Genomic DNA, 12,292 nt, shown 5'->3' with positions numbered 1-12,292 from the left:
CAGTATGTACTGCTTTCAAGATTCATCCTCACAATTAAGCAATGCCCTAGCAACAACACAGCCACCAACTTTCAATATTTCTGCATAATAAACACTCACTCATCATCGTTCCTGCCAGTAAACACCCTTTAACTTCAAAAAATGTCCTTGTGTGTTTACTTCAAAACATTACTCTTGTTTCCTGTTTAATGATGAGCAGATAACACACGGAATTTACTTGAAAGCGGATGTTGTGGGATGTCTAGTCTCTCCGCCAGCTGATGATCTACTAACACTAAATTCTAGTGCTTTAAATACAGCAGTGACCTTAAAATGCAGACTGCTGAAAACGTGGCTGCTTGAAAGGTTGGAGGTTTTTACTTATATGTGGCGCCATCTTGTGGCCCCTTTTAACATCAGTTTGATATTAGGGTGTGGGTGTGAAATTAAATGCAAATAGATTAAATAGACAGACAGACAGACAGACAGACAGACAGACAGACAGACAGACAGACAGACAGACAGACAGAGACAGACAGACAGACAGATAGATAGATAGATAGATAGATAGATAGATAGATAGATAGATAGATAGATAGATAGATAGATAGATAGATAGATAGATAGATAGATAGGATGGACAGACAAACAGAACAAGGGATGGATGGATGGATGGATGGATGGATGGATGGAGAGATAAAAACAGTTTGAAGATAGACAGACAGACAGACAGACAGATAGATAGATAGATAGATAGATAGATAGATAGATAGATAGATAGATAGATAGATAGATAGATAGATAGATAGATAGATAGATAGATAGATAGATAGATAGATAGATAGATAGATAGATAGATAGATAGATAGATAGATAGACAAACAGACAGACAGACGCCGGATAATGATTAAATATGGATGGATGGATGTCCGCTAATGATGAAATTCGGATGGATGGATGGATGAATGGATGGAAGGATGGATGGATGACAGAACGATGTAACGATAGATAGATAGATAGACAGACAGACAGACAGACAGACAGACAGACAGACAGACAGACAGACAGATAGATAGATAGATAGATAGATAGATAGATAGATAGATAGATAGATAGATAGATAGATAGATAGGATGGACAAACAGAACAAGGGATGGATGGATGGATGGATGGATGGATGGATGGATGGATGGATGGATGGATGGATGGATGGATGGATGGATGGATGGAGAGATAAAAACAGTTTGAAGATAGACAGACAGACAGACAGACAGACACAGACAGACAGACAGACAGACAGACAGATAGATAGATAGATAGATAGATAGATAGATAGATAGATAGATAGATAGATAGATAGATAGATAGATAGATAGATAGATAGATAGATAGATAGATAGATAGATAGATAGGATGGACAGACAAACAGAACAAGGGATGGATGGATGGATGGATAGATAAAAACAGTTTGAAGATAGATAGATAGATAGATAGATAGATAGATAGATAGATAGATAGATAGATAGATAGATAGATAGATAGATAGATAGATAGATAGATAGATAGATAGATAGATAGATAGATAGATAGATAGATAGATAGATAAAAACAGTTTGTAGATAGATAGACAAACAGACAGACAGACGCCGGATAATGATTAAATATGGATGGATGTCCGCTAATGATGAAATTCGGATGGATGGATGGATGAATGGATGGAAGGATGGATGGATGACAGAACGATGTAACGATAGATAGATAGATAGATAGATAGATAGATAGATAGATAGATAGATAGATAGATCAGAATCAGAATCAGAATCAGAATCAGAATCGGTTTTATTGCCAAGTGTGCTTCACACACACAAGGAATTTGTTTTGGCTACAGAAGCTTCCAGTGTACATAAAGTGACAAGTGACAACACAAAATAATCTGAAAAAATAAAATAATAATAATAAAAAATGATGAACATTAAACAGATGCGGTTAGTGAAGAAACCTGGATGTTGAGTTGTATGTACAGATTGTTATAAATATACAGGTTATAAGGTGCTGTGTACAAGTGCAAATGTAGAAAGTATTGCATTGTATATTGATATAAGGTGCTGTGTACAAGTGCGTATGAGAAAGTATTGCACATATTTATTGCACAGTAGGGGAATATTTAACTGTTCATAAGGTAGACAGCCTGAGGAAAGAAACTTTTCCTGTGTCTGGCTGTTTTTGTGCTCGGTGCTCTGAAGCGCCGACCAGATGGTAACAGTTCGAACAGGCAGTGTGCTGGGTGTGAGGCGTCCAGAGTGATTTTGCGAGCCCTTTTACTCACTCTGGAAGAGTACAGTTCTTGAAGTGTAGGAAGGGTAGTGCCAGTGATTCGTTCAGCAGTCCGGACTATTCGCTGTAGTCTACGGAGGTCAGTTTTGGCAGCTGAGCCGAACCAGATGGTGATTGAAGTGCAGAGGATGGATTGGATGACAGCTGAGTAGAACTGTACGAGCAGCTCCTGTGGCAGGTTGAACTTCCTCAGCTGACGAAGGAAGTACAGTCTCTGCTGGGCTTTCTTCACAATAGAGTCTATATGAGTGTCCCACTTCAGATCCTGAGAGATGGTGGTGCCCAGGAACCTGAATGACTCTACTGCAGCCACAGTGCTGTTCATGATGGTGAGTGGGGGGAGTGCAGGGGGGTTTCTCCTGAAGTCCACTATCATCTCCACTGTTTTGAGCGTGTTCAGCTCCAGGTTGTTGTATCTGCACCATAACGCCAGCCGCTCCACCTCCTGTCTGTATGCAGACTCGTCACCGTTCTGGATGAGGCCGATAACAGTAGTGTCGTCTGCAAACTTAATGAGTTTGATGGAGGGGTCTTTTGCAGTGCAGTCGTTGGTGTACAGGGAGAAGAGCAGTGGAGAAAGAACACATCCCTGGGGGGCACCAGTGCTGATGGTGCGGCTGTCGGATGTTATTTTGCCCATTCTGATTAGCTGCTGTCTATCTGTCAGAAAGCTGGTGATCCATTGACAGACAGAGCTAGGAACAGAGAGCTGGGCCAGTTTGTACTCAAGCAGTGATGGGACGATGGTGTTAAAGGCAGAACTGAAGTCCACAAACAGAATCCTTGCGTAGTTCCCTGGTTTGTCCAGATGTTGTAGGGTATAATGCAGTCCCATGTTGACTGCATCATCCACAGACCGGTTTGCTCTATAGGCGAACTGCAGGGGGTCCAGCAGGGGTCCAGTGATGTCCTTCAGATATGCTAGCACCAGTCTTTCGAATGACTTCATGGCCACAGATGTTAAGGCCACAGGTCTGTAGTCATTGAGTCCTGTGATCTTTGGCTTCTTTGGGATTGGGATGATGGTGGAGCGCTTAAAGCAGGATGGAACTTTGCGCTGTTCCAGTGATCTATTGAAGATATGGGAGAAAATGGGAGCCAGCTGGTCAGCGCAGGTTCTCAGACAGGCTGGTGAGACACCATCTGGCCCTGGTGCTTTCCTTCTCTTCTGTTTACTGAAGATCTGACGCACATTTTCCTCACTGATCTGAAGAGCAGGGGGGGAGAGGAAGATGGCTGGAGGTGTTGATGGCTGTGTAGGGCGATGGTCCGGGCTGTGTTGATGTGGTGTTGATGGCTGTGTAGGGAGATGGTCCGGGCTGTGTTGATGTGGTATTGATGGCCGTGTAGGGCGATGGTCCGGGCTGTGTTGATGTGGTGTTGATGGCTGTGTAGGGAGATGGTCCGGGTGGGTGTGAGGTGTCTGGTCATAGGTGTCAAACCTACAGTAGAACATATTCAGCTCGTTTGCAATATGTTTATTGCTGTCGATACTGGGGGACGGTGTCTTGTAATTAGTGAAATCTTTTAAGCCTCTCCACACTGATGCAGGGTCGTTAGCTGAAAACTGGTTTTGCAGCTTTTTGGCATAGCTTTTCTTAGCCACACCAATCTCCTTTGTCAATGTGTTCCTGGCCCGATTGTACAGGATCCTGTCACCACTCCTGTAAGCATCCTCTTTGGCCTGACGAAGCTGTCTGAGTTTTGGTGTGAACCATGGTTTATCATTGTTAAATGACAAGTAGGTCCTGGTAGGGATGCATAACTCCTCACAGAAACTGATGTATGATGTTACAGTCTCTGTGAGCTCGTCCAGATCTGTGGCTGCAGCTTCAAAAACATCCCAGTCAGTGCATTCAAAACAGGCTTGTAAGACCTGCTCTGTGTCGTTGGTCCATCTCTTGACAGTCCTTAATACTGGCTTAGTAGTTTTAAGTTTTTGCCTGTAAGTTGGTATAAGATGAACCAGGCAGTGATCGGAGAGTCCTAGAGCTGCTCTGGCGACGGAGCGATATGCATCCTTTATTGTGGTGTAGCAATGGTCCAAAATTTTATTGCCTCTGGTGGGGCATGTAATGTGCTGTTTGAATTTAGGCAGCTCATGTGTGAGTTTTGCCTGATTAAAGTCCCCAAGTATGATAAAAGCAGAGTCCGGGTGTTGTTGTTCTGTCTCTGTGATCAGATCAGCCAGCTGTTGCAGCGCAGTACTCACGTGTGCTTGCGGTGGAATGTAAACACAGACGAGAATGAACGAGGAAAACTCTCTTGGTGAATAAAACGGCTTACAGTTAATGAAAAGCACTTCCACATCAGGACAGCACATCTTCTTTAACACAGTTACATCCGTACACCACCTTCTGTTGATGTAAAAGCATGTCCCACCACCGCGCGTTTTGCCCGTTGACTCCGTATCGCGATCTGCTCTGTACAGCTGAAAGTCCGGTAGGTTTAATGCGCTGTCCGGAATGGCTTCGTTTAGCCAGGTTTCCGTGAAACACAGGACAGCAGAGTTGTTAAAGTTCTTGTTTTTGCATGTGAGCAGAAGTAGTTCGTCCATTTTGTTAGGAAGAGAGCGGAGATTCGCCAGGTGAATGCTGGGCAGCGCCGTTCTGAAGCCGCGCTGTCTTAGCCTGACGAGCGCGCCGGCTCGCTTCCCACGCTTGCGCGTCTTGTAGCGTTTCCACAATGCGGCTGCTCCGCCGACTACAATGTTCCGCAAAACGCCACAAAAATCAAAAGATAGATAGATAGATAGATAGATAGATAGATAGATAGATAGATAGATAGATAGATAGATAGGATGGACAAACAGAACAAGGGATGGATGGATGGATGGATGGATGGATGGATGGATGGATGGATGGATGGATGGATAAAAACAGTTTGAAGATAGACAGACAGACAGACAGACAGACAGACAGACAGACAGACTGACAGATAGATAGATAGATAGATAGATAGATAGATAGATAGATAGATAGATAGGATGGACAGACAAACAGAACAAGGGATGGATGGATGGATGGATGGATAGATAAAAACAGTTTGAAGATAGATAGATAGATAGATAGATAGATAGATAGATAGATAGATAGATAGATAGATAGATAGATAGATAGATAGATAGATAGATAGATAGATAGATAGATAGATAGATAGATAGATAGATAGATAGGATGGACAAACAGAACAAGGGATGGATGGATGGATGGATGGATGGATGGATGGATGGATGGATGGATGGATGGATGGATGGATGGATGGATGGATGGACGGACGGATGGATGGATGGATGGATGGATGGATGGAGAGATAAAAACAGTTTGAAGATAGACAGACAGACAGACAGACAGACAGACAGACAGACACAGACAGACAGACAGACAGACAGACAGACAGACAGACAGACAGATAGATAGATAGATAGATAGATAGATAGATAGATAGATAGATAGATAGATAGATAGATAGATAGATAGATAGATAGATAGATAGATAGATAGATAGATAGGATGGACAGACAAACAGAACAAGGGATGGATGGATGGATGGATGGATGGATGGATGGATGGATGGATAAAAACAGTTTGAAGATAGATAGATAGATAGATAGATAGATAGATAGATAGATAGATAGATAGATAGATAGATAGATAGATAGATAGATAGATAGATAGATAAAAACAGTTTGTAGATAGATAGACAAACAGACAGACAGACGCCGGATAATGATTAAATATGGATGGATGGATGTCCGCTAATGATGAAATTCGGATGGATGGATGGATGAATGGATGGAAGGATGGATGGATGACAGAACGATGTAACGATAGATAGATAGATAGATAGATAGATAGACAGACAGACAGACAGACAGACAGACAGACAGACAGACAGACAGACAGACAGACAGACAGACAGACAGACAGACAGACAGACAGACAGACAGACAGACAGATAGATAGATAGATAGATAGATAGATAGATAGATAGATAGATAGATAGATAGATAGATAGATAGGATGGACAAACAGAACAAGGGATGGATGGATGGATGGATGGATGGATGGATGGATGGATGGATGGATGGATGGATGGATGGATGGATGGATGGATGGATGGATGGAGAGATAAAAACAGTTTGAAGATAGACAGACAGACAGACAGACAGACAGACAGACAGACAGACAGACAGACACAGACAGACAGACAGACAGACAGACAGATAGATAGATAGATAGATAGATAGATAGATAGATAGATAGATAGATAGATAGATAGATAGATAGATAGATAGATAGATAGATAGATAGATAGGATGGACAGACAAACAGAACAAGGGATGGATGGATGGATGGATGGATAGATAAAAACAGTTTGAAGATAGATAGATAGATAGATAGATAGATAGATAGATAGATAGATAGATAGATAGATAGATAGATAGATAGATAGATAGATAGATAGATAGATAGATAGATAGATAGATAGATAGATAGATAGATAGATAGATAGATATAGATAGATAGATAGATAGATAGATAGATAGATAGATAGATAGATAGATAGATAGATAGATAGATAGATAGATAGATAGATAGATAGATAAAAACAGTTTGTAGATAGATAGACAAACAGACAGACAGACGCCGGATAATGATTAAATATGGATGGATGTCCGCTAATGATGAAATTCGGATGGATGGATGGATGAATGGATGGAAGGATGGATGGATGACAGAACGATGTAACGATAGATAGATAGATAGATAGATAGATAGATAGATAGATAGATAGATAGATAGATAGATAGATAGATAGATAGATAGATAGATAGATAGATAGATAGATAGATAGATAGGATGGACAAACAGAACAAGGGATGGATGGATGGATGGATGGATGGATGGATGGATGGATGGATGGATGGATGGATGGATAAAAACAGTTTGAAGATAGACAGACAGACAGACAGACAGACAGACAGACAGACAGACAGACAGACACAGACAGACAGACAGACAGACAGATAGATAGATAGATAGATAGATAGATAGATAGATAGATAGATAGATAGATAGATAGATAGATAGATAGATAGATAGATAGATAGATAGATAGATAGATAGGATGGACAGACAAACAGAACAAGGGATGGATGGATGGATGGATAGATAAAAACAGTTTGAAGATAGATAGATAGATAGATAGATAGATAGATAGATAGATAGATAGATAGATAGATAGATAGATAGATAGATAGATAGATAGATAGATAGATAGATAGATAGATAGATAGATAGATAGATAGGATGGACAAACAGAACAAGGGATGGATGGATGGATGGATGGATGGATGGATGGATGGATGGATGGATGGATGGATAAAAACAGTTTGAAGATAGACAGACAGACAGACAGACAGACAGACAGACAGACAGACAGACTGACAGATAGATAGATAGATAGATAGATAGATAGATAGATAGATAGATAGATAGATAGGATGGACAGACAAACAGAACAAGGGATGGATGGATGGATGGATGGATAGATAAAAACAGTTTGAAGATAGATAGATAGATAGATAGATAGATAGATAGATAGATAGATAGATAGATAGATAGATAGATAGATAGATAGATAGATAGATAGATAGATAGATAGATAGATAGATAGATAGATAGGATGGACAAACAGAACAAGGGATGGATGGATGGATGGATGGATGGATGGATGGATGGATGGATGGATGGATGGATGGATGGATGGATGGATGGATGGACGGACGGATGGATGGATGGATGGATGGATGGATGGAGAGATAAAAACAGTTTGAAGATAGACAGACAGACAGACAGACAGACAGACAGACAGACACAGACAGACAGACAGACAGACAGACAGACAGACAGATAGATAGATAGATAGATAGATAGATAGATAGATAGATAGATAGATAGATAGATAGATAGATAGATAGATAGATAGATAGGATGGACAGACAAACAGAACAAGGGATGGATGGATGGATGGATGGATGGATGGATGGATGGATGGATAAAAACAGTTTGAAGATAGATAGATAGATAGATAGATAGATAGATAGATAGATAGATAGATAGATAGATAGATAGATAGATAGATAGATAGATAAAAACAGTTTGTAGATAGATAGACAAACAGACAGACAGACGCCGGATAATGATTAAATATGGATGGATGGATGTCCGCTAATGATGAAATTCGGATGGATGGATGGATGAATGGATGGAAGGATGGATGGATGACAGAACGATGTAACGATAGATAGATAGATAGATAGATAGATAGACAGACAGACAGACAGACAGACAGACAGACAGACAGACAGACAGACAGACAGACAGACAGACAGACAGACAGACAGATAGATAGATAGATAGATAGATAGATAGATAGATAGATAGATAGATAGATAGATAGATAGATAGATAGATAGGATGGACAAACAGAACAAGGGATGGATGGATGGATGGATGGATGGATGGATGGATGGATGGATGGATGGATGGATGGATGGATGGATGGATGGATGGATGGAGAGATAAAAACAGTTTGAAGATAGACAGACAGACAGACAGACAGACAGACAGACAGACAGACAGACACAGACAGACAGACAGACAGACAGACAGATAGATAGATAGATAGATAGATAGATAGATAGATAGATAGATAGATAGATAGATAGATAGATAGATAGATAGATAGATAGATAGATAGATAGGATGGACAGACAAACAGAACAAGGGATGGATGGATGGATGGATGGATAGATAAAAACAGTTTGAAGATAGATAGATAGATAGATAGATAGATAGATAGATAGATAGATAGATAGATAGATAGATAGATAGATAGATAGATAGATAGATAGATAGATAGATAGATAGATAGATAGATAGATATAGATAGATAGATAGATAGATAGATAGATAGATAGATAGATAGATAGATAGATAGATAGATAGATAGATAGATAGATAGATAGATAGATAAAAACAGTTGTAGATAGATAGACAAACAGACAGACAGACGCCGGATAATGATTAAATATGGATGGATGTCCGCTAATGATGAAATTCGGATGGATGGATGGATGAATGGATGGAAGGATGGATGGATGACAGAACGATGTAACGATAGATAGATAGATAGATAGATAGATAGATAGATAGATAGATAGATAGATAGATAGATAGATAGATAGATAGATAGATAGATAGATAGATAGATAGATAGATAGATAGATAGATAGGATGGACAAACAGAACAAGGGATGGATGGATGGATGGATGGATGGATGGATGGATGGATGGATGGATGGATGGATAAAAACAGTTTGAAGATAGACAGACAGACAGACAGACAGACAGACAGACAGACAGACAGACAGACACAGACAGACAGACAGACAGACAGATAGATAGATAGATAGATAGATAGATAGATAGATAGATAGATAGATAGATAGATAGATAGATAGATAGATAGATAGATAGATAGATAGATAGATAGATAGGATGGACAGACAAACAGAACAAGGGATGGATGGATGGATGGATAGATAAAAACAGTTTGAAGATAGATAGATAGATAGATAGATAGATAGATAGATAGATAGATAGATAGATAGATAGATAGATAGATAGATAGATAGATAGATAGATAGATAGATAGATAGATAGATAGATAGATAGATAGATAGATAGATAGATAGATAGATAGATAAAAACAGTTTGTAGATAGATAGATAGACAAACAGACAGACAGACGCCGGATAATGATTAAATATGGATGGATGGATGTCCGCTAATGATGAAATTCGGATGGATGGATGGATGAATGGATGGAAGGATGGATGGATGACAGAACGATATAACGATAGATAGATAGATAGATAGATAGATAGATAGATAGATAGATAGATAGATAGATAGATAGATAGATAGATAGATAGATAGATAGATAGATAGATAGATAGATAGATAGATAGATAGATAGATAGATAGATAGATAGATAGGATGGACAAACAGAACAAGGGATGGATGGATGGATGGATGGATGGATGGATGGATGGATGGATGGATGGATGGAGAGATAAAAACAGTTTGAAGATAGACAGACAGACAGACAGACAGACAGACAGATAGACAGATAGATAGATAGATAGATAGATAGATAGATAGATAGATAGATAGATAGATAGATAGATAGATAGATAGATAGATAGATAGATAGATAGATAGATAGATAGATAGATAGATAGATAGATAGATAGATAGATAGATAGATAGATAGATAGATAGGATGGACAGACAAACAGAACAAGGGATGGATGGATGGATGGATAGATAAAAACAGTTTGAAGATAGATAGATAGATAAATAGATAGATAGATAGATAGATGGATGGATGGATGGATGGATGGATGGACGGACGGATAGTATAATTAAAATATTAACATTGAGCAATAAATGCCAATTTAAAATTTAATATAAAAAATAATAATAAATATGTTTTTAAATAAACTCAATTATTATATATTTGAAAATGTTATAGTTAACAATTCTTAAATGTTAATTGTTTAAAATGTAATAATTCAAAAAGTTAAATAAAAAACTACACGTAATTTTAGTGTGATTGAAACAGATAAATGAGTAAACACACACAATAAATAATAATAATATACTGTATGGGCAAAAAATACTTGATCCTTTTTGTAACATAGATAAGCATTTTCCAAAGCTTCTTGGAAACTATATGTATTGTGGAATGTGCTATAAATAAATGTGAACAGAAGTGTGTTTATGAGTCCCCTATAAGAAGACCATGCAGAATCTGCTCTTAAATGAACAGTTCACCCAAAAAATATCAATTCTGCAATCATTTACTCACCTCCAAACCCCGTTTGAGTTCTGTATTTCTTCTAAAGTACACAAAGTTTATTATACAGAACGCCAAAAACAAAAATGAAAGAAAAAGGATGAAAACACATGTAATTCAATCTATACTGAAAAAAAAATGATTCATTTGATGTACTCATTTTATTTTAAGGTAAGTGTTTGCGAACTATTTATTTGAGCTGAATTTAAACAAATAAATGAAGTTAAACATTACTAAATTTAATTTGTTTGCTTAAATCCAGCCCACATCAATTGTTTGCAACCACTTACCTTTAAAAATTAGTAAATCAAATGAATCATTTTTTAACGATTTATAATGAATGTAGTTGTATTCCAAATGTTACGTGTGCTTGAATACGCACTAAGTGTAATTTTTTCTCGCTAATCATACATTCAAGAGTTCACACTTAGCTGATGATTGATTATAAAGCTTGTTTGGCATGCTGTCCCGAGAGCCCTGAGCTCATAAGATCCTCGAGCCCGGGGCTCCCTCCCGTTTGCAAGGCGAGAGGGGAGTTTGAGCTCAGGTAGATCTCGAGAACTCGTCTGCTGTAGTAGCTAATGAACAGATAGTGATTGCTCTTAAGAGATAACTACATACTAGGAGCACGTCTATGGTGGCGATTTGGATTAGTTAATTAACTTAAGTTGCCTGTTTTTGGATGGTGGGAGGAAACCTGGGAACCCGGGGGAACCCACATGAGCATGGGGAGAATGTGTAAACTGCACAGAAACATCGGCTGGCTTGGTAAGGACTAGAAACAGTGATGTACTTGTTGTTAGGCAACAGTGCTAACCACTGGGCCACTGTGTCACCCATCTAGGAAAGGAGGAGGAGTAGGGGTGGAAGGGGGGATTCTTCAAAACGAAGATGGCTGTTATATGGAACTTAGGGTATTTATAGTGGCTTAGGAATCGTCTGATTGGTGAATCATATTGAATAATGCAGGACCGGCTTTAAGCAATCATAAGCATGTGATCCTCTGGAAATTAGTTTATAAATAAACTTCACATATGTAATCCTGCAGAT

The sequence above is a fragment of the Danio aesculapii genome, chromosome 16 (genome assembly GCF_903798145.1).
Source record: "Danio aesculapii chromosome 16, fDanAes4.1, whole genome shotgun sequence".
NCBI lineage: Eukaryota > Metazoa > Chordata > Actinopteri > Cypriniformes > Danionidae > Danio > Danio aesculapii.
This window is presented reverse-complemented; position numbering follows the sequence as displayed.